This window comes from Macaca nemestrina, chromosome X (assembly GCF_043159975.1).
Source record: "Macaca nemestrina isolate mMacNem1 chromosome X, mMacNem.hap1, whole genome shotgun sequence".
NCBI lineage: Eukaryota > Metazoa > Chordata > Mammalia > Primates > Cercopithecidae > Macaca > Macaca nemestrina.
The window spans coordinates 40789221-40814599 of record NC_092145.1 but is presented as its reverse complement, the minus strand read 5'-3'; the positions used below and the strand labels follow the sequence as shown (position 1 = coordinate 40814599).

Genomic DNA, 25379 nt, shown 5'->3' with positions numbered 1-25379 from the left:
GGACTACTTATTATCTATAATTGGTGGGTGGCAACACATTAAAATTCAAATGTCTACATATTTCCGTATGTAAATGTGCATTTTATATTGTTTAATAAGCCGCTCTTTTTAGGATTTCAAAGTTCAGAAAAATAAGATTGCCTTGGAAATACAATTTATTTTTCTTTCTCTTTAAAAGTCTATTTCCTGAGCTTTCTGCTACTTAAGTTTTACAGTAAAGGTTCCTAACATTCTTCATCGGAATAAATCTTGTTTCTTTTGTTTACCCAGGAAAAGAGAAATAAATCTGTGGTTCATTTAGAGATAAGGTCTGTCTCTTGCTCATCCTCCGCCTTTCCTTCCCTCCATTCCCAATACCTTTTCTTGGTGATTCTGAAACTCTATAAAATACTGGTGTATAATAGGCTTCATCTTACATTTCTCTTTAGGCTTTTCTTTTAAGAAGTGGAACAGTGTAATGCACATAACTACTTGAAAAGGAGCAATTTGCCTTTGTTCACTTCATTCGAAGATATCCATCAATTTAACATTATTCAACTGTACCTAGAAGATTCCCTTTCTGCCAAATTGGAAAATAGGTACCCATATTGATAATACCAGGCAAGCATATCTTACTGATCAGATGCCAAAATATGAGGTTGTAATTATGATCGTAATATGATCAGACCAACCATGATGGAGATGACAACTCTGTATCACTCTTGGAAGCCTAATGAAACACTTAAGCTTTGGAAACATAGACTGTTTTTAACTATTTTTAATCCATCGGTGGTTGTTACATACCCAAAAGACAAATGATCACTCTTTGAGGTTCTTTACAACACTTGTTGAAAAATAAATGATGAATATAATAGACCGAGGATAGACATAATTTATCCTGAAACTGCTATTCATGTATGGTATTATATCATTTAGTCATACAAAACAAACACATTCACACACAGATGTACCTGAATGCCATATTTAGACTTTTAAATCTTTTTTTTACTTGCCTTCTCTATCCCTAGTAAATGTAAGCTGAAGTTTCATCCAGGTATCAGGGGAGAGGGATAAAGTGACTCATCATCCATCAAAGTTATGTATTGGTAAAGAAGAACAAGCCGGCCAGGCACAGTGACTTACACCTGTAATCCCAGCATTTTGGGAGGCCAAGGCGGGTGGATCACTTGAGCTCAGGAGTTTGAGACCAGCCTGGCCAACATGGTGAAACCCTGTCTCTACTAAAAACACAAAAATTAGCTGGGTGTGGTGGCCTGTGATCCCAGCTACTCGGGACCTCACCTACTCGGGAGGCTTAGGCACGAGAATTGCTTGAACCCGGGAGGCAGAGGTTGCAGTGAGCCGAGATGGTGCCACTGCACTCCAGCTGGGTGACAGAGTGAGACTCCATCTCAAAAAAGCAAAAACAAAACAAAAAAAGAACAATCGTTTAGAAATTTCAGACAATATGACCTAGTAAAAGAATGACTCTCTGTTCAAATTGCTTGACTTCTGAGAATTATCTTTTTTTACACTTAAAAATTTGTTTGGAGAATTATCTTTTGAAATAAAATTATTCTCTGTACAAGTTCATACAATTACTAAGGCACATATCTTTCCCTGAAAAAAAAGATGACCCTTGCCAGCAGCGAAAATGTATTTAATTAATATGAATTCTATTTTAATAACATAAGCAAACAACTTTATATTGAGGGCCCTTTGAGATAAACTGTATCAATAGATTTCACAAGCTACTCAGTTGTTATTGTGTGTTAATTTAGTATTTTTATATTTTTTCATCAGTTTTATCTTAGAACTTCCCTGAAGTATCCTATTATGCTTTCTATCATGTTTGTTTGCTTGTCACATTTTGTAAAAATGTTACCTGTTCGAGACTAAAGATTTCAATAGAAATTATTAACTAATCTCAAGTAAAGATATTGCTCTAAGAACTTTTGGCTAAAAGTTTAACGTAGCTGGACAAAAGTCTAAAGCTTATACTTACTTTAAAAGAGGCATTGCCTATCCTGAAATTAAATGTTCTTCATAAAGTAAAAGTATGCTTTGGAATGTGCTTTATTTTCTTCTTAGAAGCCAGGTATGTAATAACACAAAATACCTCTCTTATTTCACAGCCTTAAATTTTTTTTAAGTTACTTTTATTTAGTTGTTACCCTGGTTCTCTTGGCAATTTCTTGAAAGGGGGAGATATTTTTCTAAGGAAAATAGGCAGATAATTTCTACTTTTAAGAGACTCTTTAAAAACACTCTAAGAATAAGTGCAAATGCTTTTTTGGCATATAAAGTATTGCAGCTTTTTTTGCAAAAATACCAAATCTAAGAAAATGAGAATGGTAGTGGAAGGGTTGTATTTCTCCTCATTATAGTACATTGAAAGTAGATCTTTACAGGAAAAGGACTAAAACAAGATACTTAAAAAATAACCATGATATACATGGTTTACTATTTTAAAATTTAATTTATAATAGCTTTTTTAAACAAAAATCTCTGCCATAAAAAACTTTTTTTCTTGAAGTCTAGACAGGTAAGAAGTTTATATAAATACATCAATAGATTGAAAGACTAAAATCTTTCAATTAATAATGAGATGTAGTTTGATTCACTGAAAGGGAAACAAGAACAGTAATAGAATTTGTATACTGCAGGCATGACATTTTAGTGACCTTCAAATTTGATGGATATTTGTTTTCTAAAGGTTATCATCATCTTTAAAAATATTTTATTAATTTATAACATTTATACCATAAATACCATTAATTTATATCATTAATAAATTCCACTATAATGTATTAGTGAACCAGTTAACAGCAGCTGTAAGATTGATTAATATTTAGACTTTTATTAATAGTTTCTAAATGTCCCAGACTAATTAAATCTTCTCATTCCACAAGAACAATGCTTAATTATCTTGACTACACAGCTTATAAGCAAGATATTAATAGAATATTCTTGTTTCACACCTTCAGTGGTGTGGAGACTCTGTCAGTAAAACTATCTCTTTTCATTGGACCAATTAGATGACTTCTGAATTCATTAGTGAAGCGCTAACCTCCTACTGGAACTGGCACAGTGTGTTTTATTACTGTGTATGTTTACATGTGTTGATGCACCTTTCAGAAAGTTGAATCTTTGCCTAACATATATAAACCTGAAATTAGACAGTAACCTGCCACCAGGGGGATTGTCAATCTCTGGATTGCCTAAGTGTCAGATGTCTGCCAGGTGCCATACGTTTATCTAAAGCAGGTTATAGCAGTGGATTATCATAGAGTCATAGCAGTGGATTATCATAGAGTCACAGCACTTTAGAACAAAAAAGAGTCTAATTCAATTGTTTTATTTCGCAGAGGCAAAAAATGAGGATCGGATTAACTATTTCTACCTCGCCAGTACTTTATCCGTGTTAAAAATGTTATTACTCAAATTAGCTGATGTGCACAGGTAGTGGTGGTGATTTTGCTATCTGATATTATAATAGAAAATGATTATATTCAGTATCCCCTGTTTTAGTGAAGCTTTCATCATTAAGGAAATTGGCCTGATCATCTTATGATCATAATTACAACCTCATTCTCTGAAGGGCAGGTGATATAGAACAAATCCTTTTCAAAGCAACACTATAAATTGAGATCATTTTGGTAACTTTCATGACAGCCCTTCCCTATTAGCATTCACCACTTTCAATATTTTATTGTTCCCAGACATGATTAAAATGAATCTTTTATAAAAATAACTTTGTTATCTAAAACTGTTTACCAGATTATAATGTGAAAATTCTTCAGCTGAAGGCGTAATTTTTAGTTACCCCACTTCATAGCATGTTCCAGAAATAATTCCCCACTGGGTCAACATCCCCCAGAGCTCTTCTTCATGGACAAATAGAGAAACAAAGAATGTAAGCAATTTTACGTAACTGAGCACATACACATTTTGGAACTATTATTCCCCCTATTAGATAGTACTATTACTTTTGCTTTTAGTGGTAACTTTGATAATTTATTGCTAGAGTTATTCATCTTTAGTTGAGGCTGAAGGTCCAATGTTAGAATGTTTTAGAAACTTATTTCTGAGAGGCCCTTAGGTCTATCAAGGTGGGCAAGGTTGCTATTTTTAATTAAAATAAAATGTTATGAATCATTTAAAAATGTAAACTCTTTAAACTGTCTAAAATTTAAAATCTTTCATTTAATTTAGAAAGTAGGCAAGGCTAGAAAGGAAAGGAAATTTTACCCATATTACTTCCACACAGTATATTTATATATCTTATTTTTAAAAAATTTTAAAATAACATTTTAAAACAGATTACAAAAGACTTATGGCACACATCAATGGATATAACTGTAAAATAAATTATATAACTTTTATGCAATTTTATTTTACATATCCGCACCTTAAATAAAAATAGCAATACTTTTATAATGTTTCAGATAAGAACAAAATAAATAATACAAAAACTCATGAATTTCAATTTATTTTTATTTTGAAAGAAGAGTGAGAAAAATTTTAAATTATTTTAATATTCGATGTAGCTTCTGTAACTGATGCTTTTCTTAGGTTAAATAAAATTTGTGTGTAAAGTCAATGATGGGAACATCATTTTGAAAATTACAGTAATAGTTGAGTTCATGACACTGACTTAATTACACTGACGTTTAGAAGATATTTTATAAATTTGAAAGATTATTCCTGTCATTTACCCCAGCTATATTTTCTTCCTATAAGGGTTTAAAACTGCTTTGGAAAATACTATGCAGAACAGTTACTTAGCATGTGTAGCAAGATACAAAGTGGGAAATACAGATGAAAAATAAGTTTACACTGTTTAGAAAACAATTTGGAATAGTGCTGGTTCATAGACACAATTATATTTGTACTTTCACAATACATCATGTGCATTATGCATTACTTAATATTGTATTTGTGTTTTACACATTTTATGTACTTTCATTGATTTGAGAATTTGAAAGTCTTTCAACATCATTTCAAGGTATCCTATACTCCATCATTTACTAGTACATTGCTTAAAAATGTCACTTGTGTTATATCTATTCTTTAAAAATATTTGTAATTCTTTTATCAAAGAATGGGTAAATGCCTAAAATTTGTTTCTATTTTATTATGAATTGTGTATTGTTACTAAGATTAAGATTATATTGCAATTAAAATTAACAATTAGACTTTTTTGTCTAATTTTGAGACCAGTTAATATGATCTGTAGAGTTTACAAGTGTAATTTCTGAATAATGTAAGTTTTAAAAGTATTATTGTTTTTTAATCAAATAAATAATGAGGGTAATTCATATATAAATGTAAAGTGCAGTTGAGACTCTTAACCAATGGTCTCTTAATACACAATTCATTTTATCTGCCTTCTTTTATAAATATCAGCTCCATTCTTGGACAACTTTTAATGTCTCAAGCTTTTTCCTTTTGTACTATGCTCCTGATCTTCATTAAAGTTTTCTGTAGAATAGTTATCAATGTTAAAATGGTCATAAATGTTGAAGCTTTCCTTAGGTAATATTTGTTATTCCAAAGTCTCAGAGGAATTTCCATTTGCTTCATAAAGTATGACACTTGTTTAAAGACACAAAACAAACCTGTAATTGACATTCACGGCTGGGTGTGATGGTTCATGCCTGTGATCCTAGCACTTTGGGAGACTGAGGCAGGTGGATCACCTAAGGTCAGGAGTTCGAGAGCAGCCTGGCCAACATGGTAAAACCCCATCTCTACTAAAAATGCAAAAATTAACCAGGTGTGGTGGCACATGCCTGTAATCCTAGCTACTAGGGAGGCTGAGGCAGTAGAATCGCTTGAACCCGGGAGGCAGAGTTTGCAGTGAGCCGAGATCATGCCACTGCACTCCAGCCTGGGTGACAGAGCGAGACTCCATCTCAAAAAACAAAAAACAAAAAGAAAAGAAAAAGAAAGAAAGAAAAAAAAAGAAATACACATGCATCTGGGAAAAGTGCTACTCCAATGCTGTGGCAATTGTCCTACAGCACACACCACTATGTAGAAAAATGAATTTCTATTAATGACAAACATACATAAGTAACCATGACATAATTTTAAAATCCTCTTATAATTTAAAAGTCAGGTTTAATAAGTAGTTCACGTGGTTCAGCTGAATTATACATATAGTACTTTTCCTACCTGGGATTAGAAAACTATTTTATCATTCATTTCTTAATGGTTGATAAGGTGAATCCTAATTTTAGCAGATTTTTATTCCTAGTCATAGAAATGTAGATGCGAATTGAGTCTGCACATCTACTTACATTTTCTTATTATCAACTGGTAAGTAAATAGGCGCTTTGTTTAACAAATCAGACTGAACAGAGTTAGTATTATTTGGCTGGCCAGGGCTTAGAATTAAAGACAAAACTGAGAAAATTTGCATAGCTGTGGTGTTCCAGTCCAACATTTCTTTTATCATTATTATTTCAATATTTTCTGGGGTACAGGTGGTTTTTGGTTACGTGGATAAGCTCTTTACTGATGATTTCTGAGATTTTGATGCACCCATCACCCGAGCAGTCGCAGTGTATGTTGCACCAAATGTGTAGTCTTTTATTCCTCATGCGCCTCTAACCCTTCCCCTCGAGTCCCCAGAGTCCATTATATCATTCTTATGCCTTTTGCATCCTCATATCTTAGTTCTCACTTATAAGTGAGAACATACAACGTTTGGTTTTCCATTCCTGAGTTACTTCACTTAGAATAATGGTCTCCAACTTCATCTAGGTTACTGCGGATGCCATTATTTCATTCCTTTTTATGATTGAGTAGTATTCCATGGTGTATATATATATCACATTTTCTTTATCCACTCATTGCTTGATGGGCATTTAGGCTGCTTCCATATTTTTGCAATTGCAAATTGTGCCGCTATAAACATGTGTGTGCAAGTGTCTTATTCATATAATGACTTATTTTCCTCTGCATAGATACCCAGTGGTGGGATCACTGGATCAAATAGCAGTTCTACTTTTAGTTCTTTAAGGAATCTCCATACTGTTTTCCATAGTAGTTGTACTAGTTTACATTTCCACTGGCAATATAAAGGTGTTCTCTTTTCACCACATCCACACCAACATCTATTATTTTTTGATGTTTTAACTCTGATCATTCTTACAGGAGTAAGATGGTATCGCATTGTGGTTTTGATTTGCATTTCCCTGATAATTAGTGATGTTAAGCATTTTCTTTCATATGCCAGACAACCATTTCTGTGTGACTTCAAGGACAGCATCACTTCCTCCAAATGAACAGGAGCATAGGATTTGTAATAACGAAATGACTCATTATGACCAATCAATGTAAAGATGGTAAACTATAAACTAATATTTATTATAAATTTAATACAACATTTAATCAGTAGCTTAATAGTTAAATTAGAACTATAATGTGGTAGATTAAGTTTGGTTTGTGATGCAGTAATTTTTTAAGTGATATTAAGTTTGCAATTATTGCTAGGATCATTGTCTGTCATTTGTGAGGTAGTTCATCTCTCATTATTTTAAAGTCAGTATTTATAAAAGGTATCAATTTTATAGCTCTGGATACACACTTCATTTTTTTCAATTCAAATAATAGGAACAGCAATGCTGAAACTTTCAGCACAATCGCCAGCTAAAGCATCTGTCGCGTCTATCACTAGTTTGAAAAGTCTGTTTCCTGAGTGAGAAATTATTTTGGTCAACACATCTGAGCAGCACCCCATAAAGGCAGCCGTTATCCTCAGAGCAATAACGGCGATAGTGACAGTTCTTGACTTTTGGGAGATGCAGATATATATCTGGTTAAGAACTTCCAACTTGCAACCCAGCCATTTCCTCCTCTCCAGGTAGGGGGCAAGAATGAAATACGCTAACATGCGGAAGTTCTTCCTAGCACAGTACCTGTCATTTAATACGTGATAGTTTTCCTTTTATTGTTTCTTTTCTTCTCCAGAATACTTTTGAAAAGAAACTAAAACTAACGCTACATTATTTTGATATTTGACTGTTTTCCATCTGCCTCCACACCCTTCAAGATGTTTCTTTTTCAGTATCATTTTCTTCTCTCGTTTTTCATTCAACTCTAACAATAAAATTGTATATAGAAAATAGAATACAAGGGGCCGGGCGCGGTGGCTCAAGCCTGTAATCCCAGCACTTTGGGAGGCCGAGACAGGCGGATCACGAGGTCAGGAGATGGCGACCATCCTGGCTAACACGGTGAAACCCCGTCACTACTAAAAAAAAAAAAAAAAAAAAAAAAAAAAAATACAAAAAACTAGCGGGGCGAGGTGGCGAGCGCCTGTAGTCCCAGCTACTCCGAAGGTTGAGGCAGGAGAATGGCGTGGACCCAGGAGGCGGAGCTTGCAGTGAGTTGAGATCCAGCCACTGCACTCCAGCCTGGGCGACAGAGCGAGACTCTGTCTCAAAAAAAAAAAAAAAAAAAAAAGAGAAAAAAAAGAAAATAGAATACAATAAAGAAATTTTAACTGAAAGCCTTCATTTAAGGAAGTAACTCACAAAAAAATAGATGAACCATACAGGATTCCTTTATACCATAACAAGCAAATTAGTAACTAAATAGAAAATCATTGATTCTGGGATAATAGAGCAGGTGCTCTCCTTTATATTAGTTGGGTATCAGCTTGAGATGAATGTTAAAATAATAGAACTCAATACAGATTAAAAACAATAAGCATGCAATGTTTTACTTGATTCATTCTCCCTAATGAAAACATTAATACTTAAACACAATACTAGAAAAAATTTGAGAATGATTTCATACACTTATCATGTCATGGAAAACATATGGCTTGTACCCTAGGTTGATCCCTTTTTTGACACCACATTGCATCCTATGTATGGATGAGAAAGAGTTGGGTCATTAAACAGTTATTCCTTCCATGGGTATCAATATTTTTACTTTAGCATCACAATCATATTGATTATAGCAATTATCTTAATTTTTATTATTCTCAATCCTTGTAACAATCCTAAACTATTACTAATTCCATTTTGTAGAAGAAGCAATTGAAGGCAAAAGTGATTGAGTATCTTGTAGAACAAAGTGATACAGTGAGAAAGACAGGACTTTTCTTTAAAATGAATACTAGATTACTTCCTTCTTTGGTTCCCTTGAGAATTTTTCTTAGTAGTGAAATACTAATTATACAGAAGTCAATGACAAACAAGTGTTTGTGAGCTAGAAATGGGTGTATACAGGACTAGGGTAAAATGAAAATCACATTATCAAATGCCTGATGCTAAGTGTTGCAGGTTACAGAACAAAAGTGACTTCTATCACTTAACATAGAAGTCAAGCTTATTTTGCTTTGTTACAGATTAATGAGAGATGCAATTTAGAAAGGATTTCTCTATGAAACCAAAGCTTACCTGTTTATCATATAAACTTGCTTTTTGGTAACTCTCTATCTTTGACAAAGCAAGTTTTTAAACAATTATTCGAAATTTCTTTTTGATTATATTATCTGTCATACATGCTATCTTAATTCTGTGTGTGTTCTCTACAATATCTTAACTACTCAATAGTTTCTTCATTCAACAGATATTTACTGAACTCCTACTTTTTGCCAGATCCTATCTTAGGGAATTTACTGACAAATATCGACACTGATAGTTAAAGACATAGTTTGGATTCATTTGATCAATTATATTTGGTGTCTTTGCATGTTTAATACAAATTACAAGTATATTTATACAAATGAATAGATTGTTTCATAAAATATGTTCATTCCAGATGGCCACTGCTTGTTAAGAAAAAAAATAATATCTATATGTCTTCTTGATACAATTACTACTGGTTTAGAATTTTTGAAACCTTAGGAGAGAAAATGCCACAGCCAAACTATTTTCAGGCTTTATTTTCCTGCTAAGGGAAGATTCTGAATCTTTCCTAAAAGATAAATATTACATTTCTCCTAAATTATTATCTTCATTTTCATAGAGAAAGCACTCCTCTCAGGAGAAATGACTATCAATTATTCTCTTCAGAAGAATTTTTATACTTCGTATTTAGTTTGATTATTGGACAATCCCAGAAAAAGCATTTTGCTCATCTCTAAAATTTGATGTTTCAGGTTATATGTTTTATTTCAAGAAGAATATAATTTTAATAGTCACCAGATATCATTATGGAACATTATCATTTTCCAACCAAAAAGAAAGTAGAGCATTTCAGAAATACTTATTCCTGCCCACTCGTTTCATAATAAGACTTCAAGTAATTTATTGCTTATTATAAGACAATTAGTGGGTTCTGTAGTCAACAACATGGACAATGCCAGTTCTTGTGAACATTTCCAAAGAGGATACTCATGCTTAACTTTTTCTTTTTTAAAAAAATAGTAGCTTTATCTAATTAAGTAGCTTTACCTTATCGCATATAATTAAAAGATTTAAGTATTCATTGTAAGATCTTTTTTATGTATACATTTATTAACTAGAGGCATGTGACTTCAGCATCATGAACCAAGTCAGCATCTCGATATATACATTCTTTACATATTTTTGCCTCTACTTTTGTGATTTATTACTGTGTGGGGTGGTTTGAATATACTATAAACTTTTGGTGAAACTTTTCTCTTATGTTAAAATAACTTTTTAAGTGCTCAGAAACATAGGTATTATAAGAATAAGTATTGTCACTAAAGAAGATAATCAGCAGAAATGCTGCTAGAAGATAAATTTGAAAAAATGAATTAACATACCAAATGTTATCCCATTTCCATCTCAAAATACACAGCTTGCTTTTTTTCTTTGAAAGCCAATGGCTCACAGAAAGTTTATTTTAACAAGTATTTCTTGAGTGCCTACTATATACAAAGCACTGTACTAGGACTTTGGAGCATAAAAGCAGTATAATACAAGGAAGACTATGAAAAGAGGCTTGGGAATGAAACCACGTGAAAGGACTACAAGGAGTTCAGAGATGGGAGAGATGATTTTTTTCTGTCAAGGATCCCATAGTAGATAGCAACCAGTTTTTTAAGTTATTACAGATAAATCATACAATATTCCCTCAAGTAACTGTTTAATAACAAGCATATACATATTTCAATATATATGTCAAACAAAAACAGCATGTTTCAGTTTTTTATGTTTGTTAGGTAAGATAGAGCAATAAAGGAAGGGATAGAGAAAGGAAAATGCAAAGAATGGACAGAGGAAACAGATATGGAAGAAGGATAAAGGAAGTATGGAGAGAAAAGAAGCATCTCCATATCAAGGATTATAAAATAGCTTCCGATGACCAGTATAAGAGCTCTGTGCGGAACATCCCAGGACTTCCTGTCTTTTAAAAGATAATAGGAAGTAGATTACAAAGGGCTATGTGAAACTTACATAATTGAACACAGACACTTCAGTAAAGAGTTATGATAAATAAAAAGAGATTAAGTCATTGACAAGGTAGGGCTAGACCAGGATTTCTCAGCCTTGGCACTATTGACATTTTGGGCCAAAAGTTTCTTTGTTGTGGAGGGTTGTCCTGTGCACTGCAGGTTGTTTTGCAGCACTTCTGATCTTTACCCACTAGATGCCAGTAGCCACAATCTTCCAATTATGAACAGCATTAATGACTCCAGACATCTTCAAATGTCTCCTCAGGGGTAAGATCACCCCTGGCTGAGAACCACTGACCTAGAGCATAAATATTTCAGTTGTAGTGAAGGAGAAGTTTAGAAAAGAAGGTACAGTCACCAGACACAAATGATAGCCACAAAATGAATGTCATGGGAAGAACAGGGATTATGATCTAATGTGGAGATACGCAGTTCTCCCATATTAAAGGTGATGTCCATGAATTATTTAAACATATCTCTGCTGAACTTGTTTGATTTGCCTTCTTTTTGAAGAAAATAGCTGTGTTGGTGTTTGTGAATAATAGGAAAAACAGAAGTTCAGTCCTTTGTCAGTGCCAGCCTGAGTTTAATCAGGGTGGAAATGCCAGAAGAAATTGGGATGAACTCATCAAAATATTTCATTATAAATTGGTAAACTAAAATATTTGAGTGTCTTAATTATTCACTGTTATAAATTAGCCATTTTTCTCATGATAAGATACTAAGATTAATTTTTCAGGTTGGCAATAAAGTACAATTAAAAATGAAAAACAACTGAGTGGGGTGACTCACCCTTGTAATCTCAACACTTTGGGAGGCTGAGGAAGGAGGATGGCTTGAGCCTAGGAGTCTGAGGCTGCAGTGAGCTATGATCATGTCACTGCACTCCAGCCTTGGCAACAGAGTAAGACTGATTCTAAAAAACAGAAAAATAAATGAAACAATGAGAAGACAAAAAAAAACATAATGGAAACACAATGTTCTTTTGGGCAGTTTGCAATGCCTTATGTCTGAAGTTTCTCTACCTATGAAAAAATTGACAAATAATGATATGGCCAAACAAAACTCTAGAAAAACTATCATTTAGTGTCAAACATGATTGTAATTATCAAACTTTACTATGTTTTTCCTGACAGTTTTAACGTTTAAACAATTAATTTCTTTGGAACTGCCTCAGATTTTGTGATTGCCCCACTTAGCTTTTCCTGGGAAAATAATATTGCTCATCTAAAGGAAAAAAATAAGATAATTAATGAAACTGTTTATTTTCCTTCACTCTTGAAAGCATGAGGAAGAATAAATTTTATTCCATAATTTTTTTCTTGGCTTCCATTTATTAGTAATTTTCACATGGTGAAATTCATGTATTTTACATAGAATTTCTTTTTTTATTTAGTTACTACTATTAATAATTTGAACACTCGAAATAAATTCCATCTACTTGTGCTTTATGAAATCATGGATTATATGTATTCCAAACTCTGTTCATTTTATTCCTCTACTACATATATATATACGTGTGTATATATATATATATTTAGACAGTGTCTCAATTATTTTTGCCCAGGCTGAAGTGCAGTGGCATGCTCTTGGCTCACTGCAACCTCCGGCTCCCAGGTTCAAGTGATTCTCCTGACTCAGCCTCCTGAGTGGAGTAGCTGGGATTACAGGCTCCCGCCACCATGCCTGGCTAATTTTTGCATTTTTCATAGAGATGGGGCTTCGTCATGTTGGCCAGGCTGGTCTCAAACTCCTAACTTCAGGTGATCCAGCCCACCTCGGCCTCCTTTTAGACCATGTCCCAAATTAATCATTTTAGAAATCAGTCAACTCAAGGTGATTTACATGAAATACACATATTGAGAATAATATAGTCAGCAAGGTGATTACTTTTTAGACTGTAATCATTTGCTACTCTTTTAAATAATTCATTTTCTCAGCAAATGTGGTTTTCTTTCTCTGTCAGTTTTGATCCAATTCAACACATCCTCCCAATTTATCTACCAGTGGTCTAAAATTTTCTACCACGAAATAAAGTTACAGTTGTGCTACTTTGGGAAATTTTTCTTTCTATTTTCTTCCGTATAGTTGCAATATTTATTTGGTGCTCTGAATAAGCAAAACTTGTTTCAATTATCCTGGTATGTCTTTAGTACATAATACATATTTTCAGATTTATTATTATGCCAATATTTATAAAATCTTTAAAATTTCCTAAAGTGTTCTTTGCTCAAATGATAGTGTCTTTCCAGTGGCCTTCTGATTGACTCTGGATAAAATGTTGTGAACATTTTATAATTAAATCAGGAGCATGTTAGATACTAATAAAATGGTTAATGTTCCCAGTCAGGATCTAGAGTAGGGGTGTACTTTGGATTTTCCTCCAGGATACAATTAAGGAACATTCTTTTTAAATAGTGTTAACATCTAATACTTCTTCCAAAGACGGATACCGGATACTCAATTGAGCTAGAAAAATGTGTCTGCCTTGCAGAAAAATTCAAATATACATATCATATTGGCTTCAATGCCGACAATAACTATTGAGAGATTTTTTTTTTCTAAGTAAGCCTACAAAGAAATGAATATTACCAGAGCAGAATGTTTCTTTCTTTATACAAAAAAATTTTTTAAATTTTATGTGACCTTTCATAAGATTGATATTCAGTAGTAATCACATTTATTACTTTACTTTGCTCAAATAGCTTCCTGGTAAGTAATGCATTTGAAATGATGCCATCTGTGACTTATGCACATCATTACATATTTTCTGTGGTATCTGAGATATTCAGTTGAATGCAGATTTAATTTTAAGTTGTTATCAGAATTTTCTTTGTGGGGGACTAGCTTTTTGTCAGAACAAATAAAAGAAGTGATACTGAGAGGCCGAGGCGGGCGGATCACGAGGTTAGGAGATCGGGACCATCCTGGCTAACACGGTGAAAACCCGTCTCTACGAAACAATACAAAAACCTAGCCGGGCGAGGTGGCGGGCGCCTGTAGTCCCAGCTACTCAGGAGGCTGAGGCAGGGGAATGTCGTGAACCCGGGAGGCGGAGCTTGTAGTGAACCGTGCCATTGCACGCCAGCCTGGGCGACAGAGCGAGACTCCGTCTCAAAAACAAAACAAAACAAAACAAAACAAAACAAAAGTGATACAAATACCATTGTAATTGTACTGTCTTTAAGAAATAATTTTTTATCTCTGAATTTTGAGTCCTTAGAGTATTTGCAAAGCTTAATTCGCAACACTTTGGGAGTTGAGAAATAATCCTAGGTTGTTCTTGACTTTTGTTTTGTTTTGATCTAAAGCATAATTCTTCTACAATTTTTCCCTTACATTGAATATTTTGAGAACTTCCTCTATGGTAAGGACTCTACCAGGTACTTTGACCAGGTATCAGGTGCATGATTTCATTTCTAATTTGCTTAACCATGATGAATAACATATTTTGAACTCAGTATGTCTCCCAGGAGGCTATCCAGTGACTTATTCTCCTCAGGAGATTTAGCCCAACTATATTCACCGTCCTCTCTTCTGAGCCTGTGTTTGCTAAGAACACTCTCCAAAAGTTCTTAATTTGTGTAGAAAATAATTCAGGTTAGAGAGTGGATAGCAATATTTTCTATGACTTTTTCATACTATGTTCTCGACCCCTTCTAGATAAATATTGCTTTTTATTTATATGTTGGTGCCCAGAAGCCTGCTCCTATGTACCTGGCACATGAATGAGTGCAGAGACAGAATACTCCTTTACCATTTACCTGAGACCTTCGGGCCTCTTGTTGAGAGCTTCCTGTAAATATCCCTAGCGTGCCAAGACAACGAATACCTTTTCCAGCTAGCATTACCTGTTCATTTGCTTTTACTCAAATAAATGCTTCAATATCTGTGTTTACACTTTCGATGACTACTGAGATTATATCGGGTTTATAGAAAAGTTTTTTCTTTTTTAACTCAGCGCATTGCAACCTCCACCTCCTGGGTTCAAGCGATTCTCCTGCCTCAGGCACCTGAGTAGCTGGAGTAGCTGGCTGGGACTAAAGATGCCTGCCAACTCTCACAGCTATTTTTTTTTTTTTTTTTTTTTTTTTGTTAGCAGAGACAGGGTTTCACCATGTTGGCCAGGCTGGTCTCAAACTCCTAACTTCAAGAGATCTGCCCATCTCAGCCTCCCATGGCGCTGGGATTACAAACGTGAGCCACCGTGTCCAAGCACAACAATCTGTTTCAAACCTCACTAGCAGCACAATGTCCTCTGTATTTCTAACCAATAATCTAAAAGTAACTGCTAGATTTTGATATTGGAGGATTGCAAAGAAGTAGAAAAGCTTTATTTTTTATTCTAATATTTTCAGCTATTTTCACAGTTTACCATTGAAACTTTAAAATCAAAGGGGAAAAGTTATTGACAATTTGCCTCCCTTTAGGTTTTCTCACAACAAGCAAGATTATAACTTCTGGCCTTTTAAAAATAAGAATGTGGTGACTACAGTCTCATCCCCTTAGGGAAATTTGTCATGCAAACTGATTATCTAACTTATTAAAGCTTGTAAAAATTTGGTATGTTTTTAACAACAATAAGTATTATTTGGTGAAGAAATTTTAAATGATGATATGATTCTTTCATTTTGTTAGAGACCCTAACATGAACCTCAGAACAGAAGATATCCCAATTATTATATGATATGGGAACAAAAACATAGTGTTGGGCTTTCTCGGGTTTTTGTTTTGTTTTGTTTTTTTATATTGTCGATTCAGACTTTTTAGCTAAGACTAGGATTGGAAGGTTTAAAATACGTTTGGTTGTGTGTGAGTAGAGACAAGAAACAACAAAGAGGAAGAATGCTCTTTGGCTTTCTTAAGCTGAATACCTGCTTTTACTAAATAATCAACCCTCTGTCTTAAGGCTCTGTTTCAAATTTATCTTCGATGTCATCATGATTGTCTTCCTTTACCCTTACAAGTTCATTGTAATAAACACAAAAAAATTTATTACAAATATTGTATTATATAATTCCTAGCACCATGATATTTATTCACTGAAATCTTTTGAAGAGCTATGAATTTTTTAATAGCAGAATTTTAAAAACAATGATTTAAATATTTTCCCATTCAGTAGTAAACACTAGCTGGGAACCACCAATGCTGTGCAAATAGTAGCTACAGTGAGCAAATCATTCCTATGAGGTTTTGTGAGCTTTTCACTTGGTTAACTGAATAATAGAGTTATATGCTCACCCTGACCCTCCAAACTCAGCAGGAGAGTTAATATGGGGTCATTTATCTTGCACATTGCAAATATGAAATGCTATATAAATGCACAATTATAATAATGATGGTGAGTTGCAGTGAGGCTTAATGTCATTGTCCCTATTTAAGTATAATTTAAGATTGGATTTAGCAAGCTTTCTTTTCGTTAACAACAGGAATCATATAGTCACACTGGGGAACAAATGAATGTCACTAATGAGACAGTTTTGTTCAAGTAGCATGCTTTCAATATATGAGTCAATTCCTCAAAGTCCTATAAATGAGCATGCTTTATATATTATTGAACAGCATTATATAGGCATTAGTACTTTTCTCTGACTTCAAGCAAGACCATACATTAAGCATACCAGGAAAAAAATGAACATATATCTATTCTCCAAAGGCTTCAGTAAAGTTTGATTCACTGATATCTTTTATTAGCTACAACAGTCAGGTCACCCATCATCTCTGGCAATAAAGTGACCTTTAGGCTATGCCTATATCTGCTTTACCTTCCTTCCACCTCTACTTGCAAACAAAATCTGTATATAATCAATAGCATGTACTGAGATGATGCTTCAAATTTACTGAGAAACCAAAAAGAATATGTGGAAGAACAAAGGGAAGTCTTATATGTGTTACTTAAAAATCACAAAATTAAGTGTAGCAGTTACCTATAATATTTGAGTGTGGAAAATAAGATTAGAAACTCTAGAAACAAAGTTTTTCTTCAGTCAAAAAAGTCCACAAAGATGGACAGTAATAAAAGCAGGAGCAAAGCTGAATTAAAGTACACAGATAACAGGTTTTTTTTTTCTTTTTTCATTTATTGAGTTGAAAGTCATTTTATTATGGGGGGGGGAGGGAGGAGGGATTGCATTGGGAGTTATACCTGATGTAAATGACGAGTTGATGGGTGCTGACGAGTTGATGGGTATGCAGCACACCAACATGGCACAAGTATACATATGTAACAAACCTGCACATTGTGCACATGTACCCTAGAACTTAAAGTATAATAATAAAAAAAAAAAGAAAGTCATTTTATTTTCATTGTTTGCTGGACTCTGTTAAGGATTTACAGGACAACAAGAGGGGAAAGAATCTTATAATCATTGACCAAACTATACAATGTTGATGATACTTATTGTTCATCTTTCTTCTATATTATTCCATTATTAATTCTCTGTGGGCCCAGCATTTACCTCTTTATCGCATAAATCTTAAAGCAAAGAAAATAATGCTCATCTCATAGTAGTTGCTTATTAATGGATTTCTGTGAAGTTACACTGCAGGGAAAGGATTTAAAAACATAATAATCCTGCTAGTTATTTGAGCAGTTTAGAGCACAGGAGATATTTAAAGTTTTATAGCATTCTCCTGGGAAGCCATCAGCTCTTTGCCTTTTCTTACATTTAAGATTTTAATTGCCTCAGTGTTTCAATAACAATTACAGCCTATTCAGAAATTTCCTTTCCATGATCTGACAGCTCTGCGTTTTAATTTCTGAGAAGTTTTCCTTAAGTAGGTAATATTTGTTAGCCAAAGTCTCAGAGGAATTTCAATCTGTACATTATGGAATAAATTTCCCATTTATCTGCTTTTGATCTATCATGTTTTGACTGATTGTGTATATTATGCAAGCAGAGCTTTCCAATGTTTCCTTTTTCTTTTATGCCACCAATCAAGCAATGCATTGACTTAATCACTTGACTTATTAGTTCACATTAATCCAAACAAAGTGTCTTCTGCTTTTTTGGCATACATTTAATTCAATTTCTCTTCAGACTTGTTCAAATCCAATAAAGTTTTTCTATTAAGATGGATTGTGATGATGTGCAACTTCTGATTCTTTCCCAAACTTCTTTGTCCCTCAGAACATAACTTTAGAAAATTCTAAGCCTGAGTCTCCCATATTTATTTAAGAGAATACGAGAAAAAATAAATAAAATGTAGACATTTCCTCAAATACATTCTCTTTGATCAGAAGAAACAGTTTTACCTAACAAAAAGAACCAGCTTTCACCTGCTACATCCTGCAGTTCTTCTGTTCTTCACCTGTTTTCTACGAATCATTTGACTGAGACTGTACTTTTTGCTTAAGCTATCATCCTCATTACTTCTTCTTGTACCTCTTACATTAGCTGTATTGACTAACAGTATTAGTTTTCTACTGCTGTGCAACAAATTGCCAAAAAACCAGCTGAATTCCTAAGCCTCTTTTTTCGCATTGAAACTAAATTTAAGTGCACATGACAAAGACACTAATGTGAAAAGGAGAATGGGATAAATTAGTATTAAAAAGAACATGTAATTCACTTCAAATGTTATCTTAATCCCAATTTTGATAGATCAGTTTTGTAGAACATCAAAATTACAAATGGGTTTCCAAAAAGTGAAACGAAAGTGACTGCCTTTTCCAATCTGGTTAAAACAAAACAAAATGCATTAGTAGGTTTGGTCATAAATTTTGTAAGTTAAATTAATATTTTCCTTTAATGAAATAGAAGACATTTGAAAATAACATCATTTATTGAACAAAGTAAAAATAAGTACTCTTTGGTGAAACATTTCTGTGCATGCATGTATGTGTGTGTGTGTGTGTGTGTGTGTGTGTGTGTGTGTGTTCTGGATTGCACAGTACAACACCTTCTCCATCCAGGTAGGAGCATTTTATTCTGTGTAAAACCCTCCACAATGTTCACCAGTATAAATGATCACTAATAGTAGTTATTGTGATAGTCACTAGATGGCAGCTTTAAAATGTGTGTTGCCTGAAATTAAAAGTGGCCACAGAAGGGAGTCTCTATATGAAGTATTAGAATTCTACCTCAATCACAATTCTTATGATTGCTCAACAATAAAACAAATATTAATGTGGTATAGTTCGTTTAACGTCCTCCAGTTTTCTTTTAGAAATATTTTTATAGATTTTTTTTTTGCTTTAAGCTATGATTTTTTAATATACTCATCACACAACTATCGCTTTGCATCTACCAGACTTGAGACTGAAACGCAGTTATTTTTTCCAATAACACTGTAGCCTAATGAAAACTTGGCACATCATACATCTTTCAGGTCCCTGTTAATTGTTAACTTCTTGAAGAAACCACATTTGACCAACCAATCAAAATTAAACTTCCATAGCTCCCTGCCCCTTCCCATCTTAGCACTGGTCATAACCTCCAACAATATGGAATTGGTGTAATTATTTCTATAAGGCCTTTATTCTTCATACAAAAAGGATTGGTGTCAATATTGCCTAACACCATGTCACCAGCACCTAGCACAATGCCTGACACACGGAAGGCCCTCAGTTATGGTTTATTTGATAAATTAATGATGAATATCAGTATGAATTATTTTCTTTATTCCTCATTAAGTGTATTTTGTTAGAGACCTTGCTAATATGTAGGTTCATGTGAACTTTTTCTTACAGAGTGCCATGGCTAACGTGTCATCTCTGTCATTCACGTTACTGCCAATTTAATGGAAAGCAACCACACATAGTTATACTTTGAAAGTCTACCTCTACAACTTCACAATGACAATGTTGATTTTGAAAAACCTTTCCATAACTATAATTTTTATGGAAGAGGAGAAGAAATATGAAGCTGCTAGGCAATGTGTTCTTTCTTGCATCTGTATTTCTTATGATCATATGATTTTATATGACTGCCAGTTTCCTCATTAACATCAAAAATTGCTACCACAGGTATTAGCCTATTGCATTTCTTTTGATTCAGTTATAATATTTTTTGGCAAGGAAGGCATGAGTGTACAGATTTGAAAGAAAATATGAGCATAATAAATAGATCTCTTCATTTCATTCTAGCAGTTTGTATTGGCAGGTGATTTTGTACTCATTCATGTTCTTTTTCTTCTGTAATAACATAACTAGTGTAATGAAGCATTGAGTTATCCCTTAAAGTAGAATATGAATGATGCCTAACTGTAAATAGGGCTCACATGCCACTCAAAATCATTATGAATAGATGTGAAGGCACATAATTCCACCTGCCTTAATAAAAATATTAATTTAACTTACAAAATGTATGACCTCCAATAAAAAAGCATTATATCTTGTTCTAAAGTTTGATGGAGATAATGCACCTTCCCTAATTCACTGGCTCTTCATTTTATTATTGTTATTTTGTTGAATAACAAATACCCTGCTGAAAGAGAAGCCTCAAGGATGTTTTGCTGATGGGATTTGAATCAATATAATGGCTTTAAATGAATCTGACATGCTCATTTGTCCCACATCTACTTCTCCTGATTTTTCTGAACTTAAAAGTAAAAACGACCCAGGTATTTGATTGTTTTATGTTCATTTCAAGACTTAAGAGTAAAAAAAATATGGTCTATAAAAATAGATTTGCATAAATACAATCTGCAGTCGGCTTCATTCTCTTTTTGTAATGGGTTGGATCGTAGCACCATGTTCAGCTAAAATCTATTGCTTTTGGTAATCCAGTCAAGAGAGAAGTAGTAACCAACAATTACATATACATGACATATAATTTTATAAAATGAAAATACTACATGGTAATAGTTTAATGAATTACTTAAAAAATTTAAGATTGTAAGGTTTGTCCAGATTTTTTTCCTGTAGTTTATTAAAAATAATGCAACAAAACAAAAAATTTCAATTACTATTGCATAAAGAGAGCAATTATAATCTGTCAATGACTACCAGCCAGCCATCTTAACATCAACTCAGAAAAAAATTCTAAAAACAAATTATTCTTATAACTTCAAGTAAAAAAATTCAAGAACTATTTTAAGTGCATACTATTTGTCTGCTTAGAAAATGGTAAAATGATAGGAACTTCTTAAAGGAATTTCTATTCAAAATATCATTGCAGACACTTAGATTAAATCAGGCTGGGCATGGTGGCACATGCCTGTAGTCCCAGCTGCTTGAGAGACAGAGGTAAGAGGATGGCTTGAGCCCAGGAGATCAAGACTGCAGAGAGCTTTGATGGCACCATCGCACTCCAGCCTTTCTCAAAAATAAATACACAAATAAAATAAAAATTTTAAAAACCATGTTTATAAAGATGTATTACAAGCTCATTATTTAAATGAGACTATAAAACCTAAAGATGTAAACATCACTTTAAAAGCCTTCCTACTTTTTTCTTGACTGATTTGCCAAAAGCTGCAGATTTTAGCTGAGGATGGTGCTACAATTCAGCTTCTTTTAAAGATGAAGGTGACTAGAGAGGGTATTTATGCTGAACCTGTGACCAAAGAGCTATTTCTTCACTGTAAGAGATAATTTCTCCTTTTACAGGCCATTTATTCCATATTGCAACTTATGACTTAAGTAAGTGACTGTTTCTTTCCCTCTTCTTGTAAATTCTCAGAGTGGTTGTCAGTCCTTCTCATTTGAATATCATGGAAACTCTACCATTTCCATTTTAGTCCAGTGCGAATACAGTCGATTCAGTCCTTCTGATTTCAACTTTGCCTTTTATTCAAGGTAATACTATTTAGAAAAATGTATTATAACCAGTTTTACTTGGTTTGCCTCCCACTGTTATAGAAGCCAAAGTAAAAAATCCAGTTAAAATAAATTTTTTCTGAGAGTTGTTTTGTTAAAAATATATTTTATCAGAGTTGCATATTAGTAAAGTAATCAATGTTAACTGTTTTCATAACCAGTCATGTCACTGTGAACATAATCTCAAAATAATCAGATAATTCTACTGGCTAATTTTATAAAATTCACTTACTCATAAAATCAACATACTCCTTTATTTTAGCATTTGCTAATCATGTAGATTTTTAAGAGCAATTTCACATACTATCAACTTTTTGGCCACATATCAGATTAAACAAAGGCACAGAAAGATTAAATGAGTTACCCAAATATCATAGCTAAGAAGTGAAAGTTGGACTCAATTTTCTGTCTTCGGACCCCAAAGTTCTATGCTCCTTCAAATGCAGCATACTTATGTCTTCCATTAATGACAATTAAAGTCAACTTATTCCATTACTGTATGCATTTTAACCCGAAGGTTTAGAGACACAGTGTTGGTTTCCTGACTCAAAAGTTTTAGTATTGGCCTGGGGTGGTGGGTCACACCTGTAAATCTCAGCACTATTTTGGGAGGCCAAGATGGGAGGCTTGCTTGAGGCCAGGAGTTCAAGACCAGCCTAGGCTACATAACAAGACTCTGTAGCTAAAAATTTTTTAAAAAAAAAATCAGCCAGGCATAGTGATTCCTGCCTTCAGTCCTACCTACTAGGGAGGCTGAGGTGGGAGAATTGCTTGAGCCCAGGAATTCGAGGTTACAGTGAGTTATGATCGTGCCACTGCACTCCAGCTTGGACGACCGAGAGAGACACTACATTTTTAAAAATTTTATTATTATTCAGCTTCATATGTAATGGACCAAAGACTTTCTCTGGTTACTTAACTATATGGCCTAGAGAGAAAAGGCATTCTTTGGCAAATCTTAAATGATAGTCGAATATATTATTACTTCAAAAATGTCAAGGCTTTCAAAACAACTAGTACAATTAAACAGTATTAGCAATATCAAAGGCAGTGCTATCTTGTGAATAACTTAGGTTGATCATAGTGAGCCACAGCTAAAAGCTATCTCCCATTATTAGAATGTACCCATAAATGTATTCTTCCACCTTTTTTAGATTTTCCTTTATAAAAGTCATTTCTGTGTTATTGGATGCAGAGATACTCTTAATTGCTATTTCTTTCTTGTTAATTTTGGCTTTCTTTTATCATTAATAAGCATCTTTCTTTTCAATTCTTATTTTTTAACTTCAAATTTATTTTGTCAGATATCAAGATTGCTACTTGAAACCTCCCTAGTCGATTATTATTCTGTCCAGAATTTTGTAAATTATGTGAAATTCACAAACTATAGTAAAATAATGATCTAGGAATATTGGTTGATGGGATTATCTCTGTACTGCTTGTTTGAATAGAAAACTGGTATGTTTTTCTACAGAACAAAATTGCCATCTTTAAATTCTTACTCTGGTCATGGAAGTGTTAATTGTATCTAAAAATCACTTTGTTCCACTGCTATTGTTGTGAATAAATTAAACGATCAAGAAAGCAACTGTGAGATTTAACAAAGTTTTTGCATAAACAACTTATGTTTGAGAGTAGTCCTGCCAGCATATTACTGCCAGAATTTGCCCTTGGAACAGCAGACATAACATAACCATGTGGGGCTTCCAGACATCCAGGATTTAATACCGATTTTAGGACAACGATTTCTTTGCCTTTCTTCCTTCTGTTATCTTCTTCCTTCTTTCCTTTTCTTATTCCTCTTCTCCTTCGTTTGTTCCTTTCTTCATGTCTGCCTTTCTGCCTGAGTTCCTTCTTTGAATATTTGCAGAGCCAAGTGTTCAGAACTGCATTCCAAAGTAGCTTTCTACTGCATTTAATTTTGTAGTCTGTGACTTTTCCTTCATTTTCTTTCACTTAAAGAGAGGCGATGAGACAATGGTACTAACAGTTATGCATAAACTAGTGAGACACTGATCATCCGTGACTCTTTGGGCTTTTTGCTCTCAGCAAGGCTCAGAATCAAAGGACTGGAAAAGAAACAGGAGACTGGCTTCTAATCTTGGCACTGACAAAAATTAACATAAGGACGTTGAACAAGTCATTTATCTCTTCTGGATCAGATTCCTTAACTATTAAAACAGAAAGTCGGAACTTTGCATGGTGGCATGTGCCTGTGGTCCCAGCTCCTCAGGAAGCTGAGATGGGAGAATGGCTTGAGCTCAGGAGTTCAATACCTGAGTTCAATAACTGAGGCAACATAGTGCGACCTCTTCTCTAAACAGCAAAACTACACAAAGCAACAGAAAGTTGGATGGTCTTCAAGTACCCCTTTCAATACTGCTCATGAGAGTATGCTTATTAGACATAGAGATTGACAGGTACACTGTTTAATGTGGAAAATTCTATAGTTTCTTATAAAAATAAAAGAACCACTATAAGAGAGAGTGATCAGGAGTGAAAAAATACAGATACTGGAGTGCAACACATCTAAAATTGAATCCTGCTCTATAACTTATTAGTTGTATGTGGTAATTCAACATCTCATTTTATCTTTTAATCTGGTATTGCATTGTTTTCATAGTAAAGATTAAATAAGAAAAAAATAGAGTATTTCTCACATCACTTGGCATATAATAATAAATCAGCAAATGGAAACAATATTATGTATCTGTTTTTAATCGTTTTTCTTGTTGAGGCATTTCCACAGGAATGACTCAATTGAGAAGCTTTTTATTCTTTTTTCTATTTATCTTAGGGCAACAGATGGTGGCTTAGACAGTAACACTTCCCAGGGTACATCACAATGACAGATTCAGTGACATGAACTTTTTGAAGTCCTCTGCTAATAGCTTCTCTTCTGCCAGCATGCAAGGTATCAAGCCAAAAGGTGTGTAGGAGGCTAATGACTACGTTTCCACAAATATTGGCATGAGCTGGATACCTGATTCATGAGAGCAACTTCCCAATTTTTGGCAAGTTACCTGTGAAGACCATTTAGAATAATTTCTGGCTTTCTCTGAGTAGCAAGTGTTTTATGGAACCTGTAGAATTTTTCAAGCCTACCTAAAGTATAGGCAATATAATATGATTGGCTAGATTGTCTGTGGAGGCACTATATTGCTAATTCTTTTATCTTTGGCTTTCATTTTACTCAGTTGCTTGCATATACGGATGGTTTTAATTTGGACCAAAATATTTTAGTAATTTAAA

At 33.8% G+C, this 25379-nt stretch overlaps 1 protein-coding gene across 2 annotated transcripts in view; it reads left to right on the top strand.

Moving 5' to 3' along the window:
* Positions 1-25379, top strand: part of LOC105490492 (5-hydroxytryptamine receptor 2C) — a 295545-nt gene that overhangs the window by 94598 nt on the left and 175568 nt on the right. The gene's annotated exons all lie outside the window — the stretch shown is intronic.